The sequence below is a fragment of the Erpetoichthys calabaricus genome, chromosome 16, assembly GCF_900747795.2.
Source record: "Erpetoichthys calabaricus chromosome 16, fErpCal1.3, whole genome shotgun sequence".
NCBI lineage: Eukaryota > Metazoa > Chordata > Cladistia > Polypteriformes > Polypteridae > Erpetoichthys > Erpetoichthys calabaricus.
The window spans coordinates 50155685-50168950 of NC_041409.2; the positions used below are offsets into that span (position 1 = coordinate 50155685).

The 13266-nt window shown below is 38.6% G+C and overlaps 1 protein-coding gene across 1 annotated transcript in view; it reads right to left on the reverse strand.

Moving 5' to 3' along the window:
• Positions 1-13266, reverse strand: part of stard9 (StAR-related lipid transfer (START) domain containing 9) — a 248461-nt gene that overhangs the window by 102047 nt on the left and 133148 nt on the right. The gene's annotated exons all lie outside the window — the stretch shown is intronic.

A 13266-nucleotide genomic window follows, 5' to 3' on the forward strand; every position in this document is an offset into this window, starting at 1 on the left:
CAACTCACCATCACAATTTGGCATCCAGCAACACCAAATGGAAACAGCCATGCCATAACCAAATAGCGCTGCTGGACAAACACTACACAATAAACAATCAAATATAGCTTATAAATCTACAAGAATTCTAAAATTATAGCAACATGAAAGTGAAACTAGGAAGTCTGTAATAACATGAGTGCAGAAATAATTACAATAACAAAAAAATGATCAAAGATAGAAATTATACAACATCAGTTTCCAATTCCCTTAAACAATAAAAGCAATTTGCAATCAAGTTTTTTAACTTTGAGTTCTCCAGTTCCAAATTACATTAAAAGTCTTCAAGAAACCCTGAAATAAACTCATTGATCAGCTACTTCTGAACTTGCCGTCTTATGTCTGGACTCAACAGTGAGATGCTATGGAAGAACTTTCTGTCTGCAAGATAAAACAACCCAATGCTTGCAATAAACAAGGTTTTATATATATATATATATATATATATATATATATATATATATATATATATATATATATATATATATATATATATATACACATACAGTAAAACCTTGATCCTTGATTAACTATCAATCTGTTAACCGTCAGAGGTCAGGACCAAAAAAAAAAAAGAAAAAAGATGCACGCCAGCTCCATACAGTACACAGAGTTATGAACATTGGAACAACTCTCCCTTCTGCTAGTGCGTAGTATTTTACCCAAGCACCAAACATTACGTACATCTGAATCTGTTCCTCGGAGAGTCGCAGTCAGGGCAGCTGAGCTGGCTACTCTAAGCAGTTGTTCAAAGCTGATCCTCCAGCTAGGACGTTGGATATCTCTGAGTCCACGGTTCTTGAGGCTGATCCTCCAATTAGCTGTGAACCACCCAATCTCACTGAGATTGCACAGGTGGTGAACCAGCTGAGGGAGGGAAAGGCTGCAGGGATCTGTGGTATCCAGGGTAAACTTCTCCAGGCTAGTGGTAAGGCTGTCCTCTTGGCATTGCAAGCAATCTTTGCTTCCATTTGGGAGACTGGCATCATCTCAACTGACTGGAAAATGGGACTTGTCATCCCTATCTGGAAAGAGAAGGGTGATCGCCTGGATTGCAGCAACTACAGGGAGATAACACTGCTCTCAGTGCCGGGTAAGGTCCTTGCTAGGGTCGTCCTCAATAGGATCCATGATCACTTGCTCACCTACCAGTGACTGGAACAGTCTGGTTTTACACCTAAGAAGTCTACCATCAACTGCATCCTGGCACTGAGGGTTCCCATGGAGCGCAAACGTGAATATAGGCAGAATTTCTTTGTAGCCTTTGTCAATTTTCGCAAAGCGTTCGACTCAGTTGATCAAGCTGCCCTGTGGGACATCCTGAGGATTCGCGGGATCCCCTCGAGGTTGCTGGATATCATGGCCAGCCTGTACACTGGTACTGTGAGTGCTGTGCAGAGTGGAGGAAGGACCTCTGCGTCTTTCCCAGTTGATTCTGGGTTCGTCAGGGGTGTGTTCTTGCTCCTACTCTGTTCAATGCTTGTATGGACTGGATGTTGGGCAAGGTCGTGGGGTCCAGCGGCTGTGGGGCATCTGTTGGTGAAGAAAGGTTCACGGATCTTGACTTTGCTGACGATGCTGTGATCTTCGCGAAGTCAATGGAGGCTCTGATCGGGGCGGCGCTCAAGAGACTGACTGAGGAGTCTGAAAGTCTAGGCTTGAGAGTGTCCTGGATAAAAACCAAGATCCAGGCCTTTAATGACCTCTTGGGCACAGCCATCAGCAGTGTGTCTGTCTGCGGAGAAAGTGTCGACATTGTCAAGAGGTTTACTTACCTTGGCAGTGACATTCATGTCTCTGGTGACTCTTCCTATGAAGTCAGTAGACGGATTGGGAAAACATGGGGGGGTCATGAGGTCGCTGGAAAGGGGTGTGTGGCGCTCCCGATATCTATGCAAAAGGATGAAGGTCCAAGTCTTTAGAGTCCTGGTGCTTCCTGTCTTGCTATATGGTTGCGAGACATGGACTCTATCCAGTGACCTAAGATGAAGACTGGGCTCATTTGGTACTGTGTCTCTCCGGAAAATCCTTGGGTACCATTGATTTGACTTTGTGTCGAATGAGCGGTTGCTCATGGAGTCCCAAATGAGGCACATTACCTGCATTGTGAGGGAGCGTCAGTTACGGCACTACGGCCATGTGGCGCGTTTCCCCAAGGGTGATCCGGCTCGTAAGAACCTCATTGCCAACGTAACACCTGGCTGCGGAAGATAGAGGGTCATTTCCGGAGGGTGGGACTGGACCGCGTGTCTGCCTGGGGGGGTTGCAAACCGGGATCCCGAGTTGTTTCGTTGTGTAGTGAGTGCGGCAACACACTGTACCAATGCATGCTCCCCAATTTGACTTGACTTGACCACGTGTCAGGCCGCATTTTGAAATCACAGTGTTAGTTATGTACCTTCTGTTTTAATAACATTTCATAGCTTTTCCCTTTTATTATAATGTATCTACTATACATTGTTATGGCTAATAAACATAATAAGTATCTATCTATCTATCTAATAAGCATGTGGTGTTGGAACTGTCACAAAAAATGAAATCATTAAACGTTTACAAAATGGCGAAAGAGCTTCAAATATTGCTTCAATTTACAGATTAGGAAGAACAACAGTGAATGATATAAAGCGTAATGCCAACAAAATTGAAAAACATGTTGAAAATAGAATCCACTGACAGTAATGCTAATGTATTAATGTTAGTGTTCTCCTGTATTGTAATTTTCTTTTTAAATTCTGTTATATTCTGTTAATATACTGTGACGTGCAGGCAGCTTGTGATGTGTTGTGCGGGAGCAGAAAGGGTGGAATGAATGGTGGGCAAGTGATGGGAATGGCTGAAGGGCTAAAGGACATTCCTCTTAGGAGATGAGTGACAGGAGAAGTGAGGAGAAAAAGGAAGGTGTGGTGGAAGGAAATTCTGAGTAGGGAGTCAGGAGACAATAAGCAGGACAGAACGTCAGTGGCAGGAGATAAACAGTTTGGTAGGAAAAGCTTTCTTTTATTGTTTTGGAGGTGTGCTCTGTAACCCAGATAATGGAGTATAACACAGTGCACCATTTATTATGGAAGTAGACTCCAACAAAAACGTAGAAAACTCCAGTACCTCTGAGTTGTGTTTCCTTATTATACTGATCAGTACAATATTATATTTTGTAAATAAATATGACTATTCGCTAAACTACAGTATATCATTTTTAAAGTAGCTGTTCTATTATCTGTCTTTTCTCTTATCCGTCTTGGCCTCGGTCCCGCCCCCTGATGGATAATTGAGGTTTTACTGTATATACAAGGGTAATCCCAAAAGTAAGGTCTCCTATTTTTTTAGAAATACAAACAAACATTTATTTTCTATAATATTTACAGCATTTTAAAGGTTAAAGAATTATTTATTTTTCTACATAATCGCCATTTCGGTCGATGCATTTTTGTAGACGCTGTGGTAGTTTTAGAATGCCCATATCATGCCCCATGTCATACCAGCTCGCAGCCATGTCCTTCAGGAAGCATTGAACCTCATCTTTCACCTCTTCATCGGAGCAGAATCGCCTTCTGGACAAATGTTCTTTCAACTTAGGGAACAGGTGATAGTCACTGGGTGCAGAGAGCATCCAGCGTGATCCGCCGATCTTTACACATGTTTTCCTCAACCTTCGCGACTGTCTCGTCGGAAATTGATGGTCTCCCGCTCCTTTGTTCGTCATGAATTTCAGTACAACCGGCTGTAAACTCTCTACACCACTTGCGAATGTTTTTGACATCCATGCACGACTGTCCATACACTTCCGTCAATTGGCGATGAATTTCAACCAGTTTAACGCCTTTTGCGTTCAAAAATCAAATAACTGCACAAACTTCACACTTGTCGGTAGCGTTCAACGGGAGCTCCATTTTCAAGGGCTGCCAAGCCAAGATTGAGCATCCCAGCGAAGCCGCGCATGCTTGTTTGGGAGTGGAGGAAGCACCAATCACAACAGTGTGGCCAACAGCCGTACAAACAGTTTCTCTACATCCCCACCGCTTTGGAGACCTTACTTTTGGGATTTCCCTCGTGTATATATATATGTGTATGTGTATAAGTGTATATATATATATATATATATATATATATATATATATATATATATATATATATATATATATATATATACTGTGTATATATATATATATACATATATAAGTGTATATATACATATACACTTATACACTGTATATATAGGTATCATGGAGGAAGGACAGGCACCCTGGCTGAGATAAAGAATGGTTTCTTGCCTGGAGAGGAGGCCAAAATGGATGGACTGGGCAAATGAGTATACCGGAAGCAATTCACTCTTCTACGTGACAGGTGCCAGTGTTCCTCAGGGCTAAACCTGATTAGCACACCCACCGAGTGTCCTAGGAGCTGGAGTCCTGAAACACAGTCCATTTGGGATCTTTGGGTACTGCCAGAGGGAGCTGCTGAGGGAGGACTGTCCTGATTTCCTCAGAAGTGCCCCAGATGAAAGCAGATCCCAGGTCAGATTTAAAAGAAAGCCTGCAGCCTCACTTATTTGAGTCAGAGTTGGGAGGCAGAGGGTAACACTCTATGGTGGATGGAAGGAGAGGATTTATATATGTGTAGTGTGGCTTTTGATTCTGTAAGAAGGGTTTTGGAGGTGAATAAAAATCTTTTATCTGAACCCAGAATTGAGCTTGGGCATTATTGTGTCTGTGGTTTAGGGTTCAGTGGCACCACCTTGTTGTTACTGCAAAATAAATGCAGTGTCCAGATGTACAAAGCTGACAGAGACGTGTCCCTATAGACTCAAGGCCATAATTGCTGCCAAAATGTTCCATCTACTAAATACTGACTTCACGGGGATGAATAATTTTGTGAATAATTATTGTGTTTTTATTTGTAATTAATGTATATTCTTTGGTAGCCTGTTTTTAACTTTAATATTAAAGAGTCTTTCTGTTTATCAATGTCAAAAAAGGGAATCTTAATCCACCATGATTCAATGTTGTATGATAATAAAATCTGAAAATTTTAAAAGGCATATAAACTAAATAACTGGACTAAGTTACATTGGGAATGAGTAATCAGTGTTTGAGCATTAGTGTCTATAGATACAAACCTGTGTTGGAAGATACCTAAATCATGCAAACTAATTGAAAAAAAAATATGTATGTTTGGGTATTTGTGTCTCCATCCAGTTTGCATTGTCGCTGTCATTCCAACAGATTAAAGAAATGCTTTTTATTTCTACAAATGTTTGGAATGCACCATCTGTTGGAAAGACAAATGCAATGTATTTTATCTCTACAAGCATTAAAATACATTCCAACAGATGACGCACTGCAAACATTAATGCTGAGGTCTACACTGATTTCTTAGATTTCAACCTGTCTCTTACTAATAGCACAACTAGTATGGTATAAATTATTTTGAAAAAGTAACACTAAGGCACCACAATTTGTGTCAGCCATTACTATTTAAGGTGGAGATGCTATACTTGCAACTGTCCAAGTTTGTGTATAACAAAAAGCAAAACAATATGTAAATGTAAGCTTTGATAAAAGACTTTCACTAGGGATTACTGACTTTAGGTTGGTTTTACACATTGGGCTCTGTGGCATAATTGCTTGCTTATTTAGTTTTAACCCCTGCCATTTATGCATTACAATTTCACCTCCTGGTTCTTTTCTTTGCCTGTCCCCATTGCCTGCCTGTTACTTCAACTCTAACCTTATATAGGTGGGGAGCAATTACAGAACACACATGACAGACACAGAGACCGGTATCAACATGGCCAGGGCCATACAAAACCACACAAAACAGTGTTGCTCATATGAATAACCTAAAATAAAAAATTATGGCTCAAAAGCATAACAGTTTAACCATAATAATTAATAACTAAACAAAATTCATGCTAAACTAACATTTGCATGTATAAAAATCCCCCAAAATCATAACATACTGTATATACTGAAAGGGCAGTAAAAATAATGTATAGGGTTTTTGTTCAATATTCTAAACCAAAAGACTGTGGTTGCTGGTGCCCACAAGAGCAGTACTTTAAAATGTTATGGTCAAAATGAGTGCGGCTGGCCCACGTCCACAGACAAAGTCTGTGCTACACCAGCAAACACACACACAGACACAAGTGGCCAGATTGTAAGAGCAGCACAGTCAGTTTGAGTGTGAATGGCTGTAGCGTCATCTTGACTTTGACTCCTTTTGATATTTCTCTACCATCAAAGCCTGACGACTAGAATAATGGACATTTACCAAATTTACTTAGGTTTACTAGGCAGGGTGGAGTGGGTGGAGAATAGTGTGAGGAGTGATTTGTGACAGACAGGTACCAGCAAGAGAGAAAAGGAAGGTTTGCAGGATGGTAGTGAGACCAGCTATGTTATATGGGTTAGAGATGGTGGGACTGGCCAAAAAACAGGAGACAGAACAGTAGATGAAAGAGTTAACGATGTTAAGATTTGCATTGGGTGTGACGAGGATGGACAGGATTAGAAATGTGGACATTAGAGGGTCAGCTCAGGTTGGACAGTTTGGAGACAAAGTCAGAGAGGCAAGATTGCGTTGGTTTGCACATGTGCAGAGAAGAGATGCTGAGTATATTGGGAGAAGGATACTAAGGATAGAGCTGCCAGGCAAGAGGAAAAGAGGAAGGCATAAGAGAAGGTTTATGGATGTGGTGAGAGAGGACATGAAGGTGATGGGTGTAACAGAAAGAAATCATGAAATTATGAAAAAAGATGATCCACTATGGTGACCCTAATAGGAGCTGCTGAAAGAAGAAGAAGACTCTCTCATATTTAATTAATTCATTTATTGCTTATAACCACAAGTAAATCTGTAAAGCAAAGGTAATTATATTAAAAAAACTGTAGCTGCACCAGGACGTTTGAGGCTCATTTAAGATCATTTACTCTCTCATATTTATTAATTTATTGTTTATAACCACAAGCAAATCTGCAAAGCAAAGAGGTAATGATATTAAAAAAAAAAAAAAATCTATAGCTTTGGCATCGTCTTTCCTATTCAGACCCGAGCCGACAGTTCTTCGTTTTCTTTTACATCTTAAAGGATTTCGTATTTATCAAACAGATGGGATGCTTGTTTCAAGAATCTTTCCGTGGAAATCTGTTTTGCATTACTTTCATTTCCCCAATAGTAATTAATAATTGCATTTTTGCTTTACGTGGCCAGTTTGGACCGAGTATAATAGCAGGATGAGTATTTTCTCGTTTTAGAGGGGTTATGATGTGGCTTTTTCAAATCTTGGAATTCTCTTGACATTTATAATTAAATACTCTTTAATTATACATCAGTTTTTCTGTTTAACAATTTTATGATTAACAAGAGATGCACATGATGGACTCCATAATGACTTATTCAAGTCTTCTGGCTTTGCTGAATCTCTCCAAGTTTTGAAATAAACTCCAGGAATTGCAGCAAACTAAAATAATTATTTAATGCTTAGAAAATTACACTTAAAAAAATCCCAGAGCGTAATACATGAAAAACTCAATAACCATAAAAAATGTAAAAGCCATGTTTGTCTGAATATCCAGGAACATTTATATTTGTGGTTTACGACACACTTATTTAATGTACTGTATTTGGCAGCTACACTGCTGTTTGCTTAGAGCATTTGGGTCATCCTGAATTGTTTTCTGGACTTATCAGAATTTACAGACCTTATATTTTTATGTGACTTCTACTTTCTGTCACTGAATAATTCTCAAACCTGCTATATCCAATTCAAGTTTGTAGGGGTCAAGACCCTAACCTAGCAACACTGGGTGCAAGAAGAGAAACAGTCTGGACTGAGGGCCTTCGACATGAAATTTGGCAGACGGTTAATTCTCACCATAAGTTGGAGTTTGAACGTCTGTCTTTGGACCTTGTCAACCCAGGTAGGCAGCTTGGGGTCAGAGTGAGTGGTCATAATCCTACAGCTGATTCAAATCTCAGAACAAAATGGGATCACTGATCATATTTGATGCAAATAAAATATTTTTTCCTAACTTTTTTTTAGACTAATGCTTGGAAATAAGCCCTGGACAAAGCCAAGAAAGAGAACTATAGTTTGAAAATGGCAAGTAGACTTTCTTATTTTTAATCATACAGTGGACTACAAGGTGTAAATGTGGCATGATGTCTGGAATATTATATCACCTTTATAAACATACTGTTTAAATAAAGACCAAATCTTGTTATGTCCACATATGTTTAAAATAAATAAATAAATACATTTTATTACATTCATGGTGGTTAAATTCCATTTAACATTTTGTTTAATCAAGCATTTCCTCGCTATTTGTGTCAGGGTCCCAGGACACCCTTGGTGGGGTCATATTTTCTCCAGAGTTACAGTATTTGGGGTTGTTTACACCAGACGGAAAGATCTCATTGAAAGATCTGCAGTAGTAATAACAGTTATGTACAAAATACACCAAGCTTAAAATACAGTTTGGCAACATTTCACTTATAACTACTTTTTACCTTTCCACATTTCCATGTTATCATCTAGGCAACACCAGGTAACTCATCTTTTTACAGTTAGATCCATCAATATTTGGACAGAAACAACTTTTTTTCTAATTTTGGTTCTGTACATTACCACAATGAATTTTAAATGAAAAAACTCAGATGCAGTTGAAGTGCTGACTTTCAGCTTTAATTCAGTGGGATGAACAAAATGATTTCATAAAATTGTGAGGCAACTAAAGCATTTTTTTAACACAATTCCTTCATTTCAGGGGCTGAAAAGTAATTGGACAAATTAAATAACTGGAAATAAAATGTTCATTTCTAATACTTGGTTGAAAACCTTTTGCTGGCAATGACAGCCTGAAGTTCAACGATTAGTAATACAAACACAAGCCTGTATGGCTACGACCTATAAACGAGCCCGTATGGATAAAAACAATGAACGAAGGCGCCCACACAAAGAAACCGCTTTAGTACAAATATGTTTATTTAATTAAATGAAAACTTTACCATGGCTACAACCTGTGAACTAAATCTGAGGTAAAGCGTGCATGCCAGGTTGTACAGCCGCCCGAACGTGACCACCCACACCATCGCACCGGATCCGCCGCCATGGTCACTTCAGCACGCGAATCCGCCGCCGTCAGCAAATGACTTTTCGCTGACGACACAGCCACAGAAAAACAAAAAAGTGACTGCATGGATAAAAACAATAAACGAAGGAGCCTACAACGTGCTTCTGAAACACCAGAACCAGATGAATTGCAGCTCCAAAAAGAAACCGCTTTAGTACAAATATGTTTATTTAATTAAATGAACTTTCCCAGGACGCACCCACCCTCCATGATATTTTATCCCTCCAAGTATCGGAGGGAACAGAAAGTGATTGCCATTCTTGGATTTGCGATTCTTTAGAGAATCACGGGCTTGCTGGTTGAAGACTAAACTTCAGACAGAAAGGCCCACAAACAAACAGCAACTGAAAGCCGCTGCAGTAAAGGCCTGACAGAGCATTAAAAAGGAGGAAACCCAGCATCTGGTGATGTCCATGAGTTCAAGACTTCAGGCTGTCATTGCCAGCAAAAGGTTTTCAACCAAGTATTAGAAATGAACATTTTATTTCCAGTTATTTAATTTGTCCAATTGCTTTTCAGCCCCTGAAATGAAGGAATTGTGTTAAAAAAATGCTTTAGTTGCCTCACAATTTTATAAAATCGTTTTGTTCACCCCACTGAATTAAAGCTGAAAGTCTGCACTTCAACTGCATCTGAGTTGTTTCATTTAAAATTCATTGTGGTAATGTACAGAACCAAAATTGGAAAAAGTTGTCTCTGTCCAAATATTTATGGACCTAACTGTAAACAATAATAATTAAGAAGACTCCTTTATATCTATTTTCCCTCTATTAGGTGAGTTCACATATAATGTATTGTGGTAGCCCTGTCTGTCCGTCTGCACAAAACAACTTGAAGTGTTTAAAATTATGAAGGGAATTAGTCCAGTGGTTCGAGACGGTGACTTTAAAATGAGTTCATCATGAACACTGGGACAGAATTGGAAACTTGTTAAGGGCAAATTTCATGCAAACATTAGAAAGTTTTTCTTCACATAGAGAATAACAGACACATGGAAAAGACGACTAACTAGTATGGTAAACAGTAGGACTTTAGTGACCTTCAAAATTCAATGTTATTTTAGAAGAATTAAGTGGATAGGACTGGTGTGCTTTGTTGAGATGAATGGCCTGTTCTCGTCTGGATTGTTCTAATGTCCTAACAGACTTAGCCAGGGTTACCGTTTTTTCGTACCTAAAGAGCCACTTTTACTTCTGTGTATGTTCACACTAGAATTCAAATCTTTAACTGTCACCTTTCACATTCTTGTTATACAAAAAAATCAACTCTTTTCCAAGTTATTAATAATAATATGTTATATATTTTAACTAACATTAATGGCTAGTTAAGGAACTTATTTTAGTTGCTTTTCTCCATTCATATTGATATTGATTTTTAGTCACAGACTATCCACCACTAACATGTATCAATCAATGCTATTTTTGCATTACTTGAATTGGAAGCTGCTGTGCATGACATCTATTGAGTCACCATACTAACTCTTTTAAATACAAGTCAAGCTCAAGTCAAGTCAAACTTTATTTATAAAGCAAATTTACAATAGCCGAAACTGAACCAAAATGCTGTACAAAAAAGGGTAAAAGCATCAGATTAAAATATATATACACACACAACAATGAACTGGAAACCTAACCAATCATTACATAAAAGATAAACTCAAAACACCCACACCCATGCACACATATTTATAATCACGAACGTACATGAGCCAACATATACAAACATACTGTCAACTTTTGCAGAGTCAAATGCCAGCAAGGAAAGATAAGACTTTAATGATGACTTAAAAATGGTCAGTGTTGAGGCAGACCTAATATGAAAAGGAAAGCCATTCCAAAGAAAAGGAGCCGCCACCACAACAAAGCCAGATTATTAAAAAGTGCTGTTAAAAAGGAGGTCATTTAAAATAGTCTACCAACACATGCAATTGCATTATATTAAAGCTATTATTTTTTTAATATGAATGTTTACAAAAATACTTAACAACAACGTGATAATTTATTCTTAGATGAAGTTAACTAAAAAATGTGAAATGTTCCAGTTCTTATGTCAGTTAACTTAGTCCGCAAATGCACCTGAGTATTGAGCCATGCATATATTTTTTAACTTGTTTATTTAGTTGTTTATGGATGAATATCTTAGACAAAATAAAATAACATAGATAAATGAATACAGTACTGTGAAATGAAGTGCATTTCAATGTTTCTAGTCTGAGTTAGGATTTTGGAGTAAGACCTGTGGCCACTAGAGGGCCCTGGTGGCTATGTGTTTATTAAGGGGCCACATCATTCACATGGACTGAATTGACCTTTACAATCTGTCTTTGCTCCTTAGGAGCAAATCATTTCAAACTATCCAATTCAAATTTGTTCCATATGTTTGGTTTATTAAAAAATATATTTAAATTATTTACATACTATTATAGGGCTGCATTAGCATGTACACATAAAGGAGAGAAAGTTAAAGGTTATTTCCATGCTGAAAAGGAAACAAGGTAAAAGATGCAGCATTTCGGCAGCAAAGTCTTCATCAGGCTATACAGCCAAAACATTTATACAGTATGGGTTGTTGACATTTATATTTAAATGGGTTATATGTTTGTTTTATCGTTTTATAAATTTCTATTTATTGTACATTTAGTTTATTCATATTTTAAAAACTGTAGTGATGTGGTGAAATGTTGTCCACCTTGGGTAATCTGTATTGCTACTAATATCTCAAGTTAGTAAAACTGATTTCAGGAAGCACTGGTGGCGGCACGGTGGCACAAAGGTAGCGCTGCTGCCTCGCAGTTACGAGACCCGGGTTCGCTTCCCTGGTCCTCCCTGTGTGGAGTTTGCATGTTCTCCCCGTGTCTGTGTGGGTTTCCTCCGGGCGCTCCGGTTTCCTCCCACAGTCCAAAGACATGCTGGTTAGGTGGATTGGCGATTCTAAATTGGCCCTAGTGTGTGCTTGGTGTGTGTTTGTGTGTGTCCTGCGGTAGGTTGGCATCCTGCCCGGGATTGGTTCCTGCCTTGTGCCCAGTGTTGACTGGGATTGGCTCCAGCAGACCCCCATGACCCTGTGTTCGGATTCAGCGGGTTGTAAAATGGATGGATGGATGGAAGCACTGGTATTGGTGGTCTCCTTGGAAAACGACAAGGACTGCCCCCGCCCCCCAAAAACTATCACATTGGTTTACACTGTAATTAGATGATTGGTGGGAACTCCTTTTGAAGGATAAAAATATGCAGATAATTAAATAATGTGTCTAATTTTGTTATCAAGACAATGGGAGTGTAAATTGCAGAAAAGGTGGAATATTCTAGGCGATGCAGGATTATTTGCAGGCATCAGGAAGGGGATGTTGATTTCCTATAGACTTATTATTACTATGTAATAAAACATCAAAACAATACCAGCAATGAGCTGTTTTTAATACATTTACTGATTTTAGAATAATTTACTGACATATGCTCAATGCCTGGTATAAACTTTGCCTGGCTGAATGTTTATAGGAAGAGAGTTGATTAATTAACTGTTCTGCCCCTCGTGACCACTTGCGTGGCTGGGAGGATGTAGCAATGGTGTATCAAAATAATATCCAGGTGCAAATATTCCATATATCACTCTATCAAGAGGTCTGCTGACAGACAGAAAACATGTTTATCAAAATATTATGCAAGTAGAACTCATTCAAAATCAAAATACAACATCTGTGCTTAAGGTAGGATAATATATAAAATAAAAATGAAAATATATCAAGTGGCAATACCTTTGTCACTTGGCTGAAGAGTCGGAGATTAAATCATAAACCAATATATGAATGTTACTTCTCTGTTTATACATTCTATTCTACACCTGTTGCATTCAGGTTTATTTACATTTTTGTTACTTTTATTTCATTACGATTTGTAGTAACGGAGAAATAACTTTTTATTTTTTGATCGTCAGCTTGACAACTTTATCTTCCAGGTTGTGACTGCCAGTTGCTATCGACGCTTCTGCCGTTGCTGGGTTTTGTACGCATGCGGGCGAGGGCGTAACGTCAGTACTAAATTTTTTTTTTAAAGTCGAGAGCTGCGCATCTTCAGTCCTAGGAATTTGAACTCCGCGAAAA